Source organism: Thalassophryne amazonica, chromosome 8 (assembly GCF_902500255.1).
Source record: "Thalassophryne amazonica chromosome 8, fThaAma1.1, whole genome shotgun sequence".
NCBI lineage: Eukaryota > Metazoa > Chordata > Actinopteri > Batrachoidiformes > Batrachoididae > Thalassophryne > Thalassophryne amazonica.
In genome coordinates, this window is record NC_047110.1 from 40102161 (window position 1) to 40125360 (window position 23200).

General features: G+C 41.3%; 1 protein-coding gene and 1 long non-coding RNA gene across 2 annotated transcripts in view; one reads left to right on the forward strand and one right to left on the reverse strand.

The window, feature by feature from the left end:
- Positions 1-329: 329 nt before the first annotated feature.
- On the reverse strand, positions 330-17998 carry LOC117515477. The gene is made up of 3 exons (XR_004562164.1): positions 17830-17998; positions 12164-12165; positions 330-340 (listed from the first exon to the last, which is right to left on the reverse strand). It is a non-coding gene; the product is annotated as an uncharacterized LOC117515477 (long non-coding RNA).
- The window catches only part of pparab (peroxisome proliferator-activated receptor alpha b), a 119297-nt gene continuing 103473 nt past the window's right edge, over positions 7377-23200 (forward strand). Inside the window, exon 1 of the mRNA XM_034176034.1 lies at positions 7377-7608. The gene's annotated coding sequence lies outside the window, so the exon portion shown is untranslated. The remainder of the gene's footprint in view (positions 7609-23200) is intronic.

Consider the following 23200-nt stretch of genomic DNA (forward strand, 5'->3'; position numbering starts at 1 on the left):
AGATGATGACTGGAGTGCAGTTTTACGCAGAATTGAGGCGATAATCGGTGAATTGCTGCTGTCACTCCAAAATCACGCTTGCTCAGTAAAGGCAGGGGGATCTGTGTGTGTGTGTGTGTGTGTGTGTGTGTGTGTGTGTGTGTGTGTGTGTGTGTGTGTGTGTGTGTGTGTGTGTGTGTGTAGGGGGGGTTCAGTCTGCGACACCAGGCCCAGGTTTATAATGAAATTGGTACACATTCAGCACTTGTTCAAATAAGACAATTGTTAAAAGGGTTATGTTGTTTTAAAAAAGTAATGCAATCCCACTCAAAGTAGGGGTGGTGGCCAAGTGGTTCATGCACTTGGTTTCAGTGCGGAAGGTTCCCGGTTCGAATCCCACCCCTACCACATTTCTCCATGTAATGTGGAGTTGCGTCAGGAAGGGCATCCGGTGTAAAATTTGTGCCAATTCAACATGCAGATCCACCTTGGATTTGCTGTGGCGACCCCGAGTACAAAACAAGGGAGCAGCCAAAGGGACTTACTAATGCAATCCCACTCAAAAATGTTGAAAGGAAAAAAAATGTCAAGATGACAGAAAAACTCTTCCTGATGCAGCTCTGCCTCACTGGATTAAAGCTACTGTGTGTAAAGCCCCTTTCACACCGGGCCCACTTCAAGTTACGCCACGTGGAAGCAACCCAGTGTTGAGACGATGTAGCTCAACGCCACAACAGCGCGAGGGACGCAAAGGACGAAGCGAATCGGACCCAAAAATGAAACGTTTAATTTTTTTGCGTCCTGTGCTCGACGCAGAAATTAAGTGGTTTCAGCGCAAGTCAGGGCAACGCAACAGTACTCAACGTGACTGGAAGCCACACCCTCACAATACAATGTTACCCAACGCCAAGTTATGATTCCTGCTGTGTTCCATTGTTCCCAAAGTATAAATCAGGCAGGATTTTTTTATACCGTGTACACAATGGAGTAAAACTACATGCTCAAAAAGAGCACAGACAAAAAAAAAAAAAAAATGCGGATTGCAGCTTTTGCTGCTACTCACTCTTAAGGACCCAGTCCCACTGGGGAGAGGATTAATTGCACATAAATTGAGTTTGTTGTCGTCCGCAACAAATTTGGCCAAAAATGACAAATGTCTCAGTATGAATTACGGATATATTAATACTGTATAGCGAATATATGACGAACAATCATGAATGTATAACGCATGCGTTGAGAATGCATTGCGCACATGTGGCAGCAACAGTGGTTTAATGTGCGTGCCTGGCATCTGCATTGCGGTCATAACAGAAGCGCACTCGGGCTTTTCAGCATCACTATTCACACCAATACCACAGCCTCTGGAGCAATTTCTGGACTTGGACATGTTGACTGGTATGTTGTTGGATAGCAGCAACTATCACACTCCGTCTTTGGGGATCCATAACTACATCTGTACTTCTCCACAGCTGGACTGGCAATGACTGGCAGGTATGTTGATTTCTGTTTGTTATGCATTTGCAAATTGTCTGCAAATTAGATGCAAAGCAGACGTAATACAAGGGTGATTCTTAGACTATGGGCACTTATTATGTCCTTTGATCATATTGTATGAAAAACAGAAAAAAGGGGAAATTTCACACTTTTATAGTTATCTTTACAATGAAAGTGTGTTAAGAAATTTGTTCTAGTAATCTATGATGACTTTTTCACCTTTTTTCAGCATCATTATATGTAAATATTGCCATTTTGTGCTTGTCCCACACCCAGACTTTTGATCTTCAATGATAAAAATGAATGGTAAAGAAACGTTTTTTCTAATGTTTTAAAATATCTCTGAATAAAATATCAGTAAAATAATCAAAACATAATTGGGGTATTCAATGTCATACAACTGTTGTGATTTTTTTTTAAATAAAATGTAGTTGTCCCACATTGCCGTAATTTCCACCACACTGTAAGTAAGTCCCTACGGCTGCTCCCTTGTTTGCACTTGGGGTCACCACAGCAAATCCAAGGTGGATCTGCATGTTGAATTGGCACAAGTTTTACGCCGGATGCCCTTCCTGACGCAACTCCACATTACATGGAGAAATGTGGCAGGGGTGGGATTTGAACCCGGAACCTTCTGAACTGAAACCAAGCGCATTAACCACTTGGCCACCACCCTTGCTAATTTCCACCACACTGTAATGTCCCTTTAAGCAGTTTGTATGAAAGATTGTTTGGGTAGTTTCTATGGAGATAAACAGTGACATCAGAGCACGTGTATATAGCGCGAAATCACAACAAACAGTTGCCCCAAGGCGCTTTATATTGTAAGGCAGTGGTGTGGTGGAAATTACATTTACAAGGCCAATAGTGCCCGTAGTTAAAGAATCATCCACAAACGCTTTATTTATGGCCAATCTGTATGCCTTCACTACAACTTATTTTAGTTTATGATGTGGACGTGATAGGCACGCTATCCGTTTTACACACTGTCCCAGTCCACTACCAAGCCGCAATACCCGGCAGTTGCAGATATCAGCGGATAACGGCATAAATCAGATAACACAGACTGTACAGGTAACACATACTGCACAGATAACACAGACTGCACAGATCAGATAACACAGACTGCATAGATAACACAGACTGCACAGATCAGATCACACAGACCGCATAGATAACAAAGACTGTACAGACAACACAGACTGCATAGATAACACATACTGCACAGATAACACAGACTGTACAGATCAGATAACACAGACTGCATAGATAAAAGACTGCACAGATCAGATAACACAGACCACATAGATAACAGACTGTACAGATAACACAGACTGCACAGATCAGATAACACAGACCACATAGATAACATACTGCACAGATAACACAGACTGCACACATCAGATAACACAGACTGTACAGATAACACAGACTGCACAGATCAGATAACACAGACTGCATAGATAACAGACTGCACAGATAACACAGAGTGCATAGACCAGCTAACACAGACTGCATAGATAACAGACTGCACAGATAACACAGACTGCACATATCAGATAACACAGACCACGTAGATAACAGACTGTACAGATAACACAGACTGCATAGATAACACAGACTGCACACATCAGATAACACAGACTGAGCAGATCAGATAACACAGACTATACAGATAACACAGACTGAACAGATCCGATAACACAGACTGTACAGATAACACAGACTGTACAGATAACAGACTGCACAGATCAGATAACACAGACCGCATAGATAACAGACTGTACAGATAGACTGCACAGATAACACAGACTGTACAGATAACACAGACTGCACAGATAACACAGACTGTGCAGATAACACAGACTGAACAGATCAGATAACACAGACTATACAGATAACACAGACTGAACAGATCAGATAACACAGACTGTACAGATAACACAGACTGCACAGATAACACAGACTGCACATATCAGATAACACAGACCACGTAGATAACAGACTGTACAGATAACACAGACTGCATAGATAACACAGACTGCACACATCAGATAACACAGACTGAGCAGATCAGATAACACAGACTATACAGATAACACAGACTGAACAGATCCGATAACACAGACTGTACAGATAACACAGACTGTGCAGATAACAGACTGCACAGATCAGATAACACAGACCGCATAGATAACAGACTGTACAGATAGACTGCACAGATAACACAGACTGTACAGATAACACAGACTGCACAGATAACACAGACTGTGCAGATAACACAGACTGAACAGATCAGATAACACAGACTATACAGATAACACAGACTGAACAGATCAGATAACACAGACTGTACAGATAACACAGACTGTGCAGATAACACAGACTGCACAGATCAGATAACACAGACTGCATAGATAACAGACTGTACAGATAACAGACTGCACAGATAACACAGACTGTACAGATAACACAGACTGCACAGATAACACAGACTGTGCAGATAACACAGACTGAACAGATCAGATAACACAGACTATACAGATAACACAGACTGAACAGATCAGATAACACAGACTGCATAGATAATAGACTGTACAGATAACAGACTGCACAGATAACACAGACTGTACAGATAACACAGACTGCACAGATAACACAGACTGCACAGATAACACAGACTGTGCAGATAACACAGACTGCATAGATAACAGACTGTACAGATAACAGACTGTACAGATAACACAGACTGCACAGATAACACAGACTGCACAGATAACACAGACTGTGCAGATAACACAGACCGAACAGATCAGATAACACAGACTATACAGATAACACAGACTATACAGATAACACAGACTGAACAGATCAGATAACACAGACTGTACAGATAACACAGACTGTGCAGATAACACAGACTGCACAGATCAGATAACACAGACTGCATAGATAACAGACTGTACAGATAACAGACTGCACAGATAACACAGACTGTACAGATAACACAGACTGCACAGATAACACAGACTGAACAGATCAGATAACACAGACTATACAGATAACACAGACTGAACAGATCAGATAACACAGACTGCATAGATAACAGACTGTACAGATAACAGACTTCACAGATAACACAGACTGTACAGATAACACAGACTGCACAGATAACACAGACTGCACAGATAACACAGACTGTGCAGATAACACAGACTGCATAGATAACAGACTGTACAGATAACAGACTGTACAGATAACACAGACTGCACAGATAACACAGACTGTGCAGATAACACAGACTGAACAGATCAGATAACACAGACTATACAGATAACACAGACTGTACAGATAACACAGACTATACAGATAACACAGACTGCACAGATAACACAGACCGCACAGATAACACAGTCTGCACAGATAACACAGTCTGCACAGATAAGATAACACAGACTGTACAGATAACACAGACTGCACAGATAACACAGACCACACAGATAACACAGTCTGCACAGATAAGATAACACAGACTGCATAGATAACACAGACTGTGCAGATAACACAGACTGCATAGATCAGATAATACAGACTGTACAGATAACACAGACTGCATAGATAACAGACTGTACAGATAACAGACTGCACAGATAACACAGACTGCACAGATAACACAGACTGTGCAGATAACACAGACTGAGCAGATCAGATAACACAGACTATACAGATAACACAGACTGAACAGATCAGATAACACAGACTGTACAGATAAGACAGACTGTGCAGATAACAGACTGCACAGATCAGATAACACAGACTTCATAGATAACAGACTGTACAGATAGAGTGCACATATAACACAGACTGTACAGATAACACCGACTGCACAGATAACACAGACTGTGCAGATAACACAGACTGAACAGATCAGATAACACAGACTGTACAGATAACCCAGACTGTGCAGATAACACAGACTGCATAGATAACAGACTGTACAAATAACAGACTGCACAGATAACACAGACTGCACAGATAACACAGACTGTGCAGATAACACAAACTGAACAGATCAGATAACACAGACTATACAGATAACACAGACTGAACAGCTCAGATAGCACAGACTGCATAGATAACAGACTGTACAGATAACAGACTGCACAGATAACACAGACTGTGCAGATAATACAGACTGCATAGATAACAGACTGTATAGATAGCAGACTGTACAGATAACACAGACTGCACAGATAACACAGACTGTGCAGATAACACAGACCGCACAGATAACACAGTCTGCACAGATAACACAGTCTGCACAGATAAGATAACACAGGCTGTACAGATAACATAGACTGCATAGATAACACAGACTGTACAGATAACACAGACTGCACAGATAACACAGACCACACAGATAACACAGTCTGCACAGATAAGATAACACAGACTGCATAGATAACACAGACTGTGCAGATAACACAGACTGCATAGATCAGATAACACAGACTGTACAGATAACACAGACTGCATAGATAACAGACTGTACAGATAACAGACTGCACAGATAACACAGACTGTGCAGATAACACAGACTGAGCAGATCAGATAACACAGACTATACAGATAACACAGACTGAACAGATCAGATAACACAGACTGTACAGATAACACAGACTGTGCAGATAACAGACTGCACAGATCAGATAACACAGACTTCATAGATAACAGACTGTACAGATAGAGTGCACATATAACACAGACTGTACAGATAACACAGACTGCACAGATAACACAGACTGTGCAGATAACACAGACTGAACAGATCAGATAACACAGACTGTACAGATAACCCAGACTGTGCAGATAACACAGACTGCATAGATAACAGACTGTACAAATAACAGACTGCACAGATAACACAGACTGTACAGATAACACAGACTGCACAGATAACACAGACTGTGCAGATAACACAGACTGAACAGATCAGATAACACAGACTATACAGATAACACAGACTGAACAGCTCAGATAGCACAGACTGCATAGATAACAGACTGTACAGATAACAGACTGCACAGATAACACAGACTGTGCAGATAGCACAGACTGCATAGATAACAGACTGTATAGATAACATACTGTACAGATAACACAGACTGCACAGATAACACAGACTGTGCAGAGAACACAGACTGAACAGATCAGATAACACAGACTATACAGATAACACAGACTGAACAGATCAGATAACAGACTATACAGATAACACAGACTGAACAGATCAGATAACACAGACTATACAGATAACACATTACTCTCCTAAACCCCTATTTTGTAAAGAACAATTTTTCAAAACTATTCAGTTACATGTAATGACGTAAACGTGACACGCTACTGCCCACCTATGATCACTTATGCATAGGATGACAGTTTTATGTCCAACTAAAACAGCAAAGATTTGATTGAAAGTCATACATTACATATCAAACATGAAAAAAAAACGTTGCAGTTTGGGCAGAATGTTTTTCCACCAACTCTGCATTTCTGTGTGTGTGTGTGTGTGTGTGTGTGTGTGTGTGTGTGTGTGTGTGTGTGTGTGTGTGTGTGTGTGTGTGTGTGTGTTGGGGAGGGGGTGATGGGGGTTGTCGCCCAGGGTTCAAACCTGTATTGTGTGTGTGTGTGTGTGTGTGTGTGTGTGTGTGTGTGTGTGTGTGTGTGTGTGTGTGTGTTTGTACTTTGTGACGTGTTGCTGTGGACAGCCTATGAGCAGAGGCTGTTTTCCGTTGTTAGGGGGTGTTCTTCTGCAGACGAACCGCTGCTCTCTTTCTATTCGCTCACACAATAGGTGTGTCAGGGGGGTGTGTGTTCTTTTCTCCTCCAGCTGTCAGTCATGACGTCACTTCCTGTGAGCGCGTGTGCACTCGGTGACTCCGCTCTGTTTGGACGAGGTGGGGATTTTTTGACAGCGGCAGCGCTGCTTGCAAACAAACGTCGAGTTTCAGGACTCTATGTTTTTTGTTTTTCTATCAACAGCCCCCCCCTCCCCAGTCCTCTCCATGAACCTCAGACTCCTTCGGAACCTCGCTGAGGATTTTGGTCGATATGGCGGCTCCACATTGAAAGAAGGTACGTGTTTGTGTGCTGTGTCCGTGGGAATGTCGTGCAACTGCGCAGGATTACCACAATGTTTTATTTTTAGATTTTGTCCGCTGGTCTACATGCTTCCAGGTTTGTTGCTGTACCCTGGACGGTTTAATCTGATTTGTGTTTGCACGCCTGCGCAGCCTGCAGAGGCGTTTTGCTCCATGTGCTGGAACCTGTTCTCCAGCCGACCGGCTTTTGTTTTTCGTTCCACACCAGGTATTAGATATGATGAACAGGCTGTTACTGTTTCTTATTAGCGCCTCTGATCAGCGTGTTTGTGTCAGTATCAGTAAAGTCAGTCTGTCAGTACTGCATGGACACGTGTCCAAATTGATTTACAGTAAATAACTGCAGGTATCCCCCTCACAAATATCCAGTCAGGTCCAGAAGTGGACACTGGACAGTGTCCAACTATTATAATTTTGCAACAGAGAAGGGGAGAAAAAATGTAATTGTCAAAAATGTCATGAAATTTCTGCTCCAGTTTGCCAGAAGAGACATGTGGGACTCTGTAGTGAAGTCACCCCACTGCAGTAACACAATATTTCAGTTCTGATATGTTCATGTAATAAATGATTTACACACGCTGACACTGTTACTTACTGAAGTTTTGTTAGTGAGATGATGTTTTAAGGTAGGGGAATGTAATTGTCAGGTAAAAAGCCCATTGATGGGAGAAGCAGTTCTATACATAACACTGGCAGGTCCCTAACTTTAAACTAATAATTCTTAATACTTTTTTAAAAAGTGGAGTGACTACACCTGGGGTGAGCTGGCAGTGTGGTGACTTCACTCGCTATCGTGGGACTCAAACACAGATCTGATCTGTTTTCTTGCATGAAAATCTGACTGTTCTGCTGCACTATGAAGCTGTTATTGCTGGTGCAACAGCAAAACGTTGCATGATGCAATTTCTCCAATCAGACCCTAGAACTCCTTCAGAGTTGTTATGGGTATCTTGGTGGCTTCCCTCACTTGTCTCCTTCATGCACTGTCACTCAGTTTTTGACAGCTGCCGGTTATTCCAGACAGTAATGTACCGTCTGTATTTATTAAGACATTATCAGGACTTGGGAATGTGTACATACACATCTGCTAATCTATAGAAAGCTGACTGTAAAACTCATTAATGAACAGTTAAGCTCCTTGAATTTGTGTGACATTTTTAAAATCCTTAAATTAAAGATGAAAGTCTGGACTACAAGCACATCTTAATTGTCTCATTTGAGCTTCAATGAGGTGGTGCAGAAAGGCAAAATTATAAAACTCATCACTGTCCAAATTCTTATGGACCTGACTGAAAATCACTGTCCATGTGTGTCCCTGAGTCTTGTAAGTACAACTCCTTCAAAACCAGTTGGCAGATTTCAGTGAAACTTCACACACTATAGTTGCACACCATATGAAGACGTGCATGAAGGAAGATAATTCTGGTCCAACATCTTCTGAACATTTTGAACATTTTTTTAATGCGTCATATTGGTCAGTTACATGTATAAGCAGCCCTGCTGGGCTTGTCAGTACTGAAGATGATCAGTTTGTTGATTTGGGTGTTTCATGACAAAAGAATTACCACTGAGCCCTCTGTAATACTATGGTAGGCTGGAAGGTGTTATTGTATGTACTTACTGACAGATTTTTAGTTAACATTGTTGAACAAGAGTGTAGGTTTCCATATGGACAGTAGGGACACATTCCTACCAATATTTAGGGAGAATAAAATTATACTCACATACACATATATACACAGTAAAACCCACATATAATGGATTCAGGTGGACCAAAATAAAATGGACAAAATCTGATGTGTGTATAAAACGGACAAAATCCGATATAAAATGGACAAAATCCATTTTTTTTCTGTCTGTTGCGGAGTGGTACCTTTAAAATCCTAAAGCCTGATTTATGTTTCTGCAACTCTGTGGCCAAGCAATGATGTTGACGTGAGCGTGACCCTTTTAAAGTTCTCTGTTGCGTCTTTATGCAATTTACCACAGGAACAGCGGCTTTTTCTGGATTAACTTGTCCCCCAACTCCACTTCTTTGATTGCTGGTCTTTTAATCCCGGAAATACGGTACCCACTTTCGTCGAATCAATGAGTGTCAGTACTGAACTTCATTTCATACCTCTGTTACTGGGCACATCCAGACTGCTCTGTCCGGTACATGAGAGGGATTCTTAATGGAATTACATTGCAAACGGACAGGACGTTTTGTCCAGTGTGAGCAAAAATCTGTTTATTACATGGAAAAGGACTTTTGCTTTGTCCGGTAAAAGACAAAATGATGGTGTCATGATTCAACCCTGATTCATGCATTTGTTTCCTCTAGATTTAATTATTGCAGTGTTCTATTGTCTAATTTACCGCAGTCCAGCATTAGAGGTCTCCAATTGGTTCAAAATGCTACTGCCAGACTTTTGACACAAGCAGAAAGTTTGACCACATTATACCCATTTTGGCATCTCTTCACTGGCTTCCTGTCCCTTAAATTTCTGCTACTAACCAATAAACAATTTTATTGGTTCTACTTAGCTGATCTAATTAAACCCTATGTACTGGCCTGGGCTTTGCATTTGCAGGACTACTTTGTGTCCCTAGGGTGAATAAAAAGTCTGCGGGTCACAGAGCTTTCTCTTATCATGCCCCTGTTCTGTGGAATGATCTCCCTGTGTCAACTAAACAGTCAGATTCTGTGGAGACTTTCAAGTCCAGACTTGAGACGCACTTATTTTCCCTTTCGTATGGCTAGCATACTGGCATAGTATGATACTGTGCTTTTTAAAATCTTTTAATTCATTTGTTTTGTGTTTTAAATTGTTTTGTGTAAAGTGCCTTCAGGCAACTCTGTTGTGATTTGGCGCTATATAAAATGAATAAATTGAATTGAATTGGTGTAAATTATAAATAAGTGCACCTGTTAGTGAATGACACATAAACAATCACTTTTACATCCAGTCTTTCTCAGACAAGTCAGAGGTGGCTGCATAATTTTTTTTAAGACACTGAATATGTCTTGGACTTTATTTACATCAGTTATGAAGAAATATACTCAACAAAAATATAAACGCAACACTTTTGGTTTTGCTCCCATTTTGTATGAGATGAACTCAAAGATCTAAAACCTTTTCCACATACACAATATCACCATTTCTCTCAAATATTGTTCACAAACCAGTCGAAATCTGTGATAGTGAGCACTTCTCCTTTTCTGAGATAATCCATCCCACCTCACAGGTGTGCCATACCAAGATGCTGATTAGACACCATGATTAGTGCACAGGTGTGCCTTAGACTGCCCACAATAAAAGGCCACTCTGAAAGGTGCAGTTTTGTTTTATTGGGGGGGGATACCAGTCAGTATCTGGTGTGACCACCATTTGCCTCATGCAGTGCAACACATCTCCTTCGCATCATCCGTGAAGAGAACGCCTCTCCAACGTGCCAAATGCCAGCGAATGTGAGCATTTGCCCACTCAAGTAGGTTATGACGACGAACTGGAGTCAGGTCGAGACCCCGATGAGGACGACGAGCATGCAGATGAGCTTCCCTGAGACGGTTTCTGACAGTTTGTGCAGAAATTCTTTGGTTATGCAAACCGATTGTTCCAGCAGCTGTCCAAGTGGCTGGTCTCAGACGATCTTGGAGGTGAACATGCTGGATGTGGAGGTCCTGGGCTGGTGTGGTTACACGTGGTCTGCGGTTGTGAGGCTGGTTGGATGTACTGCCAAATTCTCTGAAACGACTTTGGAGACGGCTTATGGTAGAGACATGAACATTCAATACACGAGCAACAGCTCTGGTTGACATTCCTGCTGTCAGCATGCCAATTGCACGCTCCCTCAAATCTTGCGACATCTGTGGCATTGTGCTGTGTGATAAAACTGCACCTTTCAGAGTGGCCTTTTATTGTGGGCAGTCTAAGGCACACCTGTGCACTAATCATGGTGTCTATGGCACTCTATGGTAAATCTGTGTGGAGTAGACAGTTCTCAAAACCTAAGGGATCATGCAAGAAGAACATTGAGGAAAGCCACCAAGACTCCCAGACAAGTCTGGGGAGGTGATGGTCTAGTGGTTAAGTGTTGGGCTCCTCGGTTCAAAACCCAGCCAGACCAGAAAATCACTAAGGGCCCATGGGCAAGGTCCTTAATCCCCTAGTTGCTCCCAATGTATAGTGAGCGCCTTGCATGGCAGCACCCTCACATCAGTGTGTGAATGCGTTTGTGTGAATAAGTGAATGTGAGGCATCATTGTAAAGTGCTTTGAGCAGATGGAAAAGTGCTATATAAATGGAGTCCATGTATAACTCTGAAAAAGTTAGAAGCTTCTGTATTTTGCATCAGCAGTTATACACTTCAAGTGGTGTAGATAGAGAAGGATTAAAAAAAAGTTCAGCTACAATTTGTTAGAAGGCACATGGATGCAAACCTAGAGTTGATCTGTTTTTGTTGAAAGAAAATTCTTCTTTGCTCAACTCCACTCTGAAGCCGAGTGGTGATGTTAAATGCAAAACTTGCATTTTGCATTGTGCAACGCCTTTGAAAATTTGAGGTTAAAATGGGACATTCTGAGGCTATCTGAGTGCACACGTCATGTTAATTTTTTTGTTATATTTCATATCATTTGTTATATATTAGTCATAAATAATGTTAAAATAAATTGATATTGGATGGATGGATGGATATAGCATTTGCTGCTGTGTTCAAAAATCAGCTATTTTTAATCTGAGCAGCAGCTAGCTGGATCAGACACTTTTAACGCTGTAAGGCAGACTGTAAATGTAAGCTCTTTATTCATTACAGTACAGCTCTTGTCATTTGCACCAGATGTATTTACTCTGCAGCACATTTATTATTTATTTACTTTTTGACTAGTCGCGTGACATGTAATGTAATAAGTGCTGTTGTCTTAAATGCGCAGTGATTAAACACAAATGTGGTTTGGCACATAGGTTACTCGTTTGTATGGGAACATTAAGTTAACCAATTTCATTTATTCCTCCAAACTTTTTGGATAGACAGGTGCAGGTTGGTGTCCACTCTTGTGGCTTTGACAGATCTATGCTCAAACACACAGCAAGTTGACTCCTCCTCCTGCAGAAAGGAGACTGAGGAGCTGACGGCAGCAAGGAGAATCAAACAAAACGGAATCAACTGTATTACCTCCGCCAGCGACGTTTCGCCCTGTTTATCTGCCTGTTTGTGAACAGCCTGGAGCCCACAATTTTTCATATATCGTTATGAAATTTTTACTGAAGATTCATGTCCTAATAGGCAAGAGCTGATTCAGTCTTCAAGGTCAAAGGTCAAAGCCAGGAAACATCTTGGAAAATTGGAAAAAAATCCCTATCTTTAACATTGAATGAATTTGAATGAACTCTGTTAAAAAAGATCAAATGTCTTTCATATTTGAGAGAGATATGTAGGATGGTATCTGACGGAGACAGTTTGATCTGTATCTGATCCAGATTACAGACTTTGTGGCCATTTAAATTTAACATTGAAACCTCGCATTAATGTATATTTTACATTAATCTTAATCAAACGTGCCCCATTCACTCATATTTGAAAGTGAGGTGCTGACTGGCACTGACTATCGCCTGACAAAGCCTGATCTGGATTATGGATTTTGTGGAGATTTGAATTTAATATTGAGAAGCCAATTTGGTGTACATTTTTCCATTGTATCTCAATCAAAAGTGCCTCAATCACTATTTGTCTGTTATGGATTTACCTACACCACCAAAATTGGATGGAGGTTCCAATTTTATGCCTGTTTGTCTATCTTCCAGTTATCAGTCGGAAACAAAATGCCAAAAAGCAACAGACTGTGCATAGCAGAGATAACCAATGTTCTGCGAAAATGATGTGAAAAAGAATTCAGATACTGAAAAAGTTGAGCACCCCCCCCCCCCCCCCCCACAACAGTGCATTTGATCACATCTAATTTATCTTATGAAAAGCCACTTCTAACAGGACTTTGACCTTGAAAATTCCAAGGTAAAATTTTTGTGGAATTGGAAACTAGTGTTGGTGGAGTTTGCGCACTAAGAGCACGGTGCTCTAGTTTTTAAAAGCGATTTAGAACATTTTTGAATGTGCAGTACGAATGCATGGGACATGCCATGGGTTTGGGAATGCGCATCACTCCTGTGGGTGTTGTGTCCCGGAGGGTGCTGTACATTTTATATATTCTGTCCAGTCTTGTTGGTTTTGTGTCAACACGGATCTATGCACGAACCCTGAATTATACCATTTGTGCGATCAGATACATTATGATGTGGTGTTGATGTGATATTTTCTCGGGGAAAAGATCATTTTAAGGAAGACCATTTGTAAGTAGAGCAAGTGCATGGCAATTGGGGCTTAATCAGCATTTCATTAAGAGGGCACATAGACTAAGGGGGTCCAGCACCCCGTTACCCCGTTTAGAAAAAAAAAAACCCTGATATATATATATATATATATATATATATATATATATATATATGCACACACCACTAAAAATAATACTTCACTCTTCCTCAGGGACTGAAGGAAAAAGGGTCAGTTTTTGTCCTTGTGCTCAAGTGTCACCTTTTGTCTTACTTAATTATTATTTCATTGTTTATTTTGGTGGAGTAACAGCTTCATCTTTGGTCGACTGCCTTTCATGTCATGGTGATGGAGCATTCTCTACAAGGTGGAAGATGTCATATGTGTGTTTGATACCACCAACTGCTCATCAGTTCCTTAGTTGTGGTCTTTAAGTTTTGTTGGACTTTTAGAACAAAACATTGTAAATTCTTAGGTATTGATTTGGCCCTCCTTATTCAAAGATGTCAAATTCATGGGATCTAATCTGATATTTATATATATATATATATATATATATATATATATATAAATAACAGATTGTACAGTTGTTTGTATTAAAACTAATCTTTTGAAGATGACTTCCAAGGAGGAGTTGACTTGTGTAGATCCTCCCCTCCCCCCCAAAAAAAAGAAACAAAATGGGGTTAAAGAAATCCTGGCAGCCTTGGCTTAATTCTTTTGACTTTTTTTCTCCTCCCCACTACTTGCAAGAAGGTTTCTGTTTCTACAGATAAGCTCTTAAAAACAGCCAAAGGTTCCCCAGTTTGTCCTTGACTATGTCAGTTATTAATTCTGAAACTTTTACAACTAATTCCATCAATTTTTGGACTGTTCCATGCTGTTTAAAGAGGCAGTCACTTTGGTGTAGGGCTGCAGCTTTCGATTATTTTACTCATCGAGTATTCTATCCGTTATTCTGGCGATTAATCGAGTAACCGGATAAAAAGTACTTTTGCGTTTTTAAACATCAATAGTCCAGGGGCCTGTACTATGAAGTGGGGTTAACTTACTCAGATGTAACCCAGGGTTAACCTCTTAAACCGGGGTTGACAAAACCTGGTGTTCTCAAGTGGTGTTAATCAGTACTACGACGCTGATTAAGATGTTGATTTGTTGAACCCATGTTAACCTAATTGGAGTTTGTGCGCGTTCAAATAAAAGGGGCAGGTTGCAGCGCACGTCACCATTTTTCAATGATGGCGCGGTCACCTTACTTTACCGAAGAAGAATGCATGATTATTATGCGGAGCTATGAGGAATTGAAATTAACCTTAAGGGGGAAATCGAACACATCGTCTGCCAATAAAGCAAGACAGGCTTGTTGGCAACGTATTGCTGATCGGGTAAATGCGTAAGTACAATTCAGTTGTTCTCCAAATCTGTTACAGATGATTAATCTGTGGAATGTCTGATATGTGTAAAATAATGACCTTCTTTCATTAATTACGCCCAGATGCAACATGATTCAGAAGTGGGCATAGGCCTACTAATAGATGTTAGGTTAATTTAATGTTTCCTAAATAGGCTACCTATCTAAGGATTTAAAGCCATTAATGGTCATTCTGTTAACATAGTTACATATATATCACTTTGGCATGAAGGCTATCCAACAGGACAGCCCCATGTGGGGAGAAAAAGAATGTGAAATATGTAATTATAGTAATTGTATATTAGAATATTTAGAAAAATCACCCAAACCAAAGCAACCCTTATGTGGCTGAAATAAGTGAAAAGAAGGTGAGCTTAGAGTGGACTACACGATAATGGGTATATGAAATAGGCCGAATAGAACGGCTATACCTGCACACTGATACTGTGAAAAGATTTGCGATTGACATAATCGCCCTTGTGCTCTCCCAGGGGTGCACTGATTGGGATTTGTGTGCAATCAATGGCTCCTATTACTCTTGGGAAACCTAGGAGAAATTGTTATTGATAAGCCCCAATTTGCCTAATTAATGGACATGCATTAGACCTATTTTGATATTAATAATTACCCGCGATTGCATAAAACCCTTCTTTGATTTGCATTGCGGATAAATGGCCAGGGAAAACGACAAATGCATCCAACAGTTTAGATAGAGCAAGTACTACCTTGCGAATCATACGACATACAGTATTCTTGCTCAGATGTTCTGCATCACCGATGGAATACATAAATTGTCCACTGGCAAAATATCTAAGCGCAAGGCACATTATCTGCTCGATCGTCAGGGCATTGCTACGATGAGTGATGTTACAGATGTCTGGCCCGATCAGCTGACAAAGATAACGAATTCCCTCAGTTGAAAATCTATATCTTTCATGGAGAATATCGTCCGGGTATGTCAGCGGATTCTGGCGGTCTTTAAAAACCCTCACCCTGCGAGGAGAGCCCCTCACAATTTGTGCCCCAATATCAAACGGATCATCCAGGTAGGCCGGCATTGTCTTCGGAGTGATGGACGGTGGATGGGCGGTACTTATAAAGGGAGTGGTTAAGCGAAAACCTCAAGTAACCTAGAACATAACCTGCTTGGAGCAGGTTTGGCACGCAGCGTAAATTGCCATGGCAACATACCTTGATCAAAACCTATCCACCTTTCGTAGTACGGGTTAACCGGGAAATTACTCCACACGTCATCAACTTACTCCCGAAGTTACCCTGATAAGCCAGTAACCCCGCTTTGTAGTACAGGCCCCAGGGCTCTCCCTAAGCAATGGCACAGTGTCACTGCACCGTTACTAGGGCTGAAACAATTAGTCGAGTAACACAAATAATTCAGTTACAAGAAATGTTCGAAGCAAATTCTGTGCCTCGAAGCTTCGTTTAACGTTGTAGTACATATGCCAGGCCTGTGTGTGGTGCTGTAACATCCCCAGAAAAAAAACAGAAGACTAGAGCATTCCCATAAACTGTGTAAAGGCTAATCCAAAAGCTACCACTTTCCAACGCAACACAGAGTAAAATAAAGCCTTTTAAGAGAAAGAGGGTCCATGCTGATCATCTTAAATAGATTGATTGCGCATTTAAAGCGAAGCAGTGTGTTTGTCTATTTTTTAAAAAAACACATGGTCCGCTCTACGTGGCGAGTAACTCGCCCGGCGGCCGGCTGCTGTCTCTCTCTGCCCGGTGTGAGGGGCTCTCAGCACTCCGCTCACACCGGGCGAGTCACAGCTCCGTCCCCGGCCACACTGACAAACACTTTCTGAATGATCCTCTCAGCAAAAGTCCACTCTTTCTTCTATGTTTTGCTCAGACTCGCATTGAGTGTTTCGCTTTTTAATTTATGCTTTTTTGGGCAACACAGAACGATGCTTCACAAACACTGTAACTTAAATAAAATAATAATAATAATAATAATAATAAAAACCGATTGTGAGGCTTGTATGTTCAACTTCCAGCTGAAATGCATCTGCTGAATTGCAGAGAAAGAGGGATTTAAAAAAATTAACGCAGGGACCCAGTCCACCAAGCTTAACTAAAAAAAATGGTTAAATTTTACAAGTTGGGGAAAAAACAAAACAGAAACCACATCCCATCGCCATTTCAGCAAAATGTCAACACTGGCGCACTGGCACAGCAACATTGTGCCATTGCTTAGGGAGAGCCCTGGACTATTGATGTTGTTTAAAAACCCAAAAGTACTTTTTATACGATTACTCAATTAATTGCCAGAAAAATTGGTAGATTATTCAATGACTAAAATAATTGAGAGCTGCAGCCCTAGCCATCACACAGATTGCCAAATTTAGTGTATCCCTTTCTGTTTTCCTGGGTAATTATTCAGCACTCTCCTGACACTGGACCGTAAGCGCAGGCAGTCGGTGCAATCCTCGCCCTAAACTGACTCCAACAATTTACCCTCCTTCCCTCTGTCTCTTTAGAATGATGAAACAATAAACAAGGGACGTTTAAGTACGTTTGTGAGTACTGGCATTTTTTTGGGGCGGGGAGACATACAACGGACTCTGAACTTTAAGATCTGATGTCACGAGCCCTGACAAGGCAGCAGTGCGTCCCGCTGTACGTCTGCAAAGGCGAGTGCCGTTTAAACAACTGACTGCGATTCGCTTTAAATGCGCACTGCGTATTTAAAGCAAACAGTAAAGTAGCAAACAGCAAGCAGTAAGACTATTTCAGATGATCAGCATGGACCCTCTTTATCTAAAGCCTCCGTCACACGGTGTTTGGTGAACAAAGGGAAAAAAGTCCCAAAGTCACCAAACATTGCGAAAAAGTGGACGATTGAGCCTGGACTTCTCCCGCTGTAAGTGCAGAGGGCATAAAAAAATCGTAATGAAACCGAAACAAACAAAAGAAAAACAAAGCGAACAGCGAGTGTTGTGTTGGTAAGCTGTAGCTTTTGGTGCTACATTTATTAGCTCTTACGCGGTTTATGTGCATGCTCTTGTCTTCTTCTGTTATTTTTTTCTGGGGACATTATAGCACCACACACAGGCCTGGCATATGTACTACAACGTTAAACAGACCTTCGAGGCACAGAATTTGTAGTTTTTTGTCGTTGAATTATTCGAGTTACTCGATTAATCGTTTCAGCCTTACCTTGGTGTATGTAAACTGTTGACCAACTGAAAATATGTCATGGTGAATAAACCTGTTATTTTGAGTTATTTTTAAAATGTTTTAAATATTTTAAAAAAGGTTATTTGGGGGACATTCTGAGTTAACTTGCATGGTATTTTACTATAAAATGGACCATTTACCTTTGGATAAGGTGATGGTTCCCGGAGAGGTGGAATCATCACTGTTGCCTACATGCTTGCTCAGTGGAGATGGTAGTGTCAGACCTTACTCTTGTGAAGCACCTTGGGGTGATTTATCTTGTGATTTGGCTCTGTATAATTTAATTAAAATTGAACGGTACTTGATAAATGTACATTGTCAGAATGTGTGCTTTGCTTGGTAGATTTATTGTCGGCTACATTAGGCAAGCTAGCTCGCTTTATAACACTTTATCTTGACTATATTAGACTTGTTAGCACTGCTACCCAAAAAATGTGTCCTCATAGGCAATTACCAAAGTAGAACACTGGTCCAGTGTGGTCCATGCTCACTCCCTGAAGATAGCCATTGGTCTGCTGCAGTCAGATGATGTGCCAGCATCACTTTGCCTTTTTACAGGTTCCTGTGTGCTCAGTCATAGACTGGTGGCCTGTCCAGGCTGTACCCTGCCTCTTGCCTAATGTCTACTGGGATAAGCTGCAGCTCCCCTGTGACCCTTAATTGGAATAAGAAAGTATAGAAAATGAATGAATGACTGTACATCACCTGGCAGTAGTGTCATTAGCTCACAGTGCAAGTAGTATGCCTTGAGTTAACCTTGTTAACTGCTCATTTGTCAGTCATTCCATTGATACCTAGTGATTCTCTGGAGCGTGGATCAAATCCAACTCCAATCCTGCTCCTGTCAACCACCTGCTTGGCATGTCCCTTCATTTTTCACATTAATGTGAAAATGGAAAATAAAGGGAAAGGGTGAAGTGGTAGAGCAAATGGAGAGTATTGGGATTGGGCAGATGTGCTCAGCCAGTGAAGAGCTGAGAATGACAAATGTTCTTAAAGTATGAGTAGAGTATGTAGATAAGGAGAACAGGAGGACGGTCTGCTCTGGAGAACTCCAGCACCAAACACATCCATTCACCTTAAGTCACTGGTTAGAGTCCAAGTCTTACAGGCATGCAGTCAAACTTAAAGCATCAGGACCCTGAAGACTTTGTTCTCCTGCAAAGATATCAGCATTGCCAAACACCTCTGCCCATAATGTAACCTCATAATGCAACCTCATAGTTCAAGCTCCCAACTATGTGTAACTGCTGAGATAAGTGAAACGAGTCTGAGGCTTTCATTGACAGATAGCTTGTAATGGATGAGTCCAGGATGTCATTGAAAACCTGGATCTCAGACTCAGACACTCATAGGTAGGGATGGGTATTGATAAGATTTTATCTATCGATGCCATCATCGATTCTGCTTATCAATCCGATTCCTTATCGATTCCCTTATCGATACCTCGTGAATTTTGTACTAAAAGTAGGCTTTACAGGTTTTCTATGTATTTCCTTGAGTCTTAAATAAATACGAAATTAGTCACTGTATCCTTGATCTCTGGACATAAAAATAAACAAAACTGTGTTTTGCTTTGAAGTTATTAATTCAACCTGGATTCTATCGTTCTATCTTGACTTGTCAGAGAGCCAATTGCTAAATGCTAACTTTTAACATTGAAAATGCCATAGACATGCTAACGCGTTAGCATCGCTCCCCTTTTTAAGTTAGAAAATATACATAAATATATAAAAATAAATATAAATAAATAAAAATATGTTATAAAACATCTATCAACTGTTTCAGAAGACCATAACAGGTCGGTTTAACATAGAAAAGGTAAATAATACTCACAGACGTATGCTCTTTAGGGTTTTAGCGGGGGAAAATTAAGCGAAAGAAATAAACAAAGCAATCGATCGAAGCATTGCTTCAATCTGCGAACCACTGCTTCGATTGGTTCAAGGTTCAAAGCAAAGCCACGCTGCAGAAAAGTTGATTAAGGACCCGCTGCAGGGTCTGTAATCAATGTAGAGAAATGATCATTTTCCTGACAAACACCCACCAAAACAACGGCCACTCTGAAGGACCGATAACAGAATCGTTAAGTACAAAGCTTATTGATGTCGGTGGATCGAATCATTTCTTAACAATACCCGAAAGGAACTGGTTCTCGATACCCATCCCTACTCATAGGTCCCTACTCAACAATTAGCCTATTTAGCCCATAATTCCCCAAAGTCAAGGTCAGAGAAACTTTCCTCACTGACAAAAGTTGTTAGACTCCATGACCTTACCCAACCCACAGAAGCATTGAACAGAATAGGAACCACAACACATCCCTGACAAATGGTAGAATTCACTGTGAAGAAGTCAGGGATTGCCTCCACTCTGCCAACTCTTCACTGTGCCTGTGTGTTGGCTGGCCGTGATGTCCACCAACTTAATAGGGATCCTGCAAATGTCAGGTTGTCCCAGAAAGTAGCTGCATGAAATGCTTTCAGAAAATCAACATATGCTGCAAATAAGAACTGCCAGTATTCACAGCTTGATTCAGTGCGCTCACAGAGCTCGGATGTGGTTGATGGTTTACTTATTCTGTGTGAAACCCCACAGCTCTGGTCATTCAGCAGAAAGCAGTTGGCACTGACTTTTGAGAAAATATTGGGTTGGGCAGTACCCCGGTGCTATAGTCATTACCTGTGTGATAGAGTGGCATGATATGGATTGTGCAATACTGTCAAAAACATGATAAATCAGGCCAACAAGAACACAGTTTTTCTTTTTTGTTGGAAGCAGACTTCCATCTTCTCTCACTCACAGCCAATGTAGGGCCCACGGATTAGGCCTTGGCCTTGTGATGTTAAGACATTGTAGAACCTTCAGCACCACTTATTAAAATATTTAAGTTACTGAAGGTATATATTTGAGCATCATCATCAGGCCTCATGCTCGACGAGGGGGTGTCGTCATGCGTAGAGCTAATCATGTTCGCCAACCTTCTCCACTTGGGTCGGTCCAATGCTAGTAGCTCAGCTTCAGCTAGTGATAGGCCCAATTGGTGTAGGTCCCTGGTGACAACATCAATCCAGCGAGTGCGGGGCTTTTCCAGCCAGCAGATTTGGGATCAAAGTGGAAGATAGCGTGTGTTGGGTGTTCAGGGGGGAGTCTTTTGATGTGTCCGTACCAGTGCATCCGGCGCTGTGCTGCCAAACGTGATGCAGGGTGTTGTTGGGTGCATTCCCGGAGTGAGATGTTGGATGTTATATTTAGCCTGTATGTTAGATGTTATATTTGAGCCTCTATGTATAATTATGACCTTGTGGGGATTCGAGAAGATCAAAAATACCCTGGCATATTATTAAAAATATTCCACCCCGGCAAAAGCACTGTTAAAAGAAATCATTAAAAGTCCAAAATGATCATGACATTCATGTTCATGATGACTGTATGCAAATCTCCGACCACAGCTGTAGGACATGTTTAGAATGGCTCTCCTCTATGGATGTGCATTAGGAGTGGAGGGTTGATTCTGGGTTGCATTGTGATGTGGACGATTCTCAATTAATTCACAAATGTCAATAATCAATTTTAGAAATGCCAATGGTGGGACTTTGAATGCAGTTGCTGAACACTTTTCATGTTCCTTATGTCAAACTGGACAAACTGGCCGACATTATGAGGGCCAAGGCCACATATGCCTAGAAAATCCAGGGTCACTTTACCACCATCGACCCCCGGCGCATGTGGCAGGGCATAAAGTGCATCACGGATTACAACATCAGGGATGCATAATGCCCAAGGGACCCCTCTCTGCCAGACGCATACAACAGGTTCTTCACCCACTTTGAGGACCTGGGCATGCTTCCCAGCACCAAACTCACACCACTTCCTGGTGACATGCCCCTCGGTGTGACTGCAGCAGACATAAGGAAGACCCTCCAGAGGATTGACCCCCGGAAAGCTGCATGCCCCGACAGCATTCCAGGGTGGGTACTGAAGGACTGTGCACACCAGCTGTCTGAGGTGCTGACAGACATCTTCAACACATCGCTGACTCTGGCATCTGTCTCCATCTGCTTAAAGACTGCCACAATTGTCCCCGTTCCCGAGGCTGTAAAATGCCAGCTCAGCATGCAGCTGAGGAGGAGCCAAACAGAGATTCTGTCCGCTGAAAGGGAAAAAGTCTCCATTAAAATCCTGCATGTGAGTGTCGGTGATGACTTGTTCATTTTACAGTTGAAAGCTTTGTGTTTCCCATCAAATCTATTTTTTTTTTTTATTTTTTTATCTTAGATACACCTTCTGGCAAATTATAGCTCAACTTTCAGTTCTCCTTTTTAAGAAAATCCTCATATAAAATGAACAATAATGATAGTAATAATAACTCTGGTCCTGGACATCAGAGGTGCAGAACACGCATGGTGTTTTGACGGACAGGCATGTGTGTGCTTGCTGTCCTCAAATTGAAATACGCCAATTCCATTGAAGTTGGAACGTTGTGTAAAATGTAAATAAAAACAGAATACAATGATTTCCAAATCCTCTTCAACCTATATTCAATTGAATACACCACAAAGACAAGATATTTAATGTTCAAACTGATCAAAAATCAAATCAAATCAATTTATATAGCGCCAAATCACAACAAACAGTTGCCCCAAGG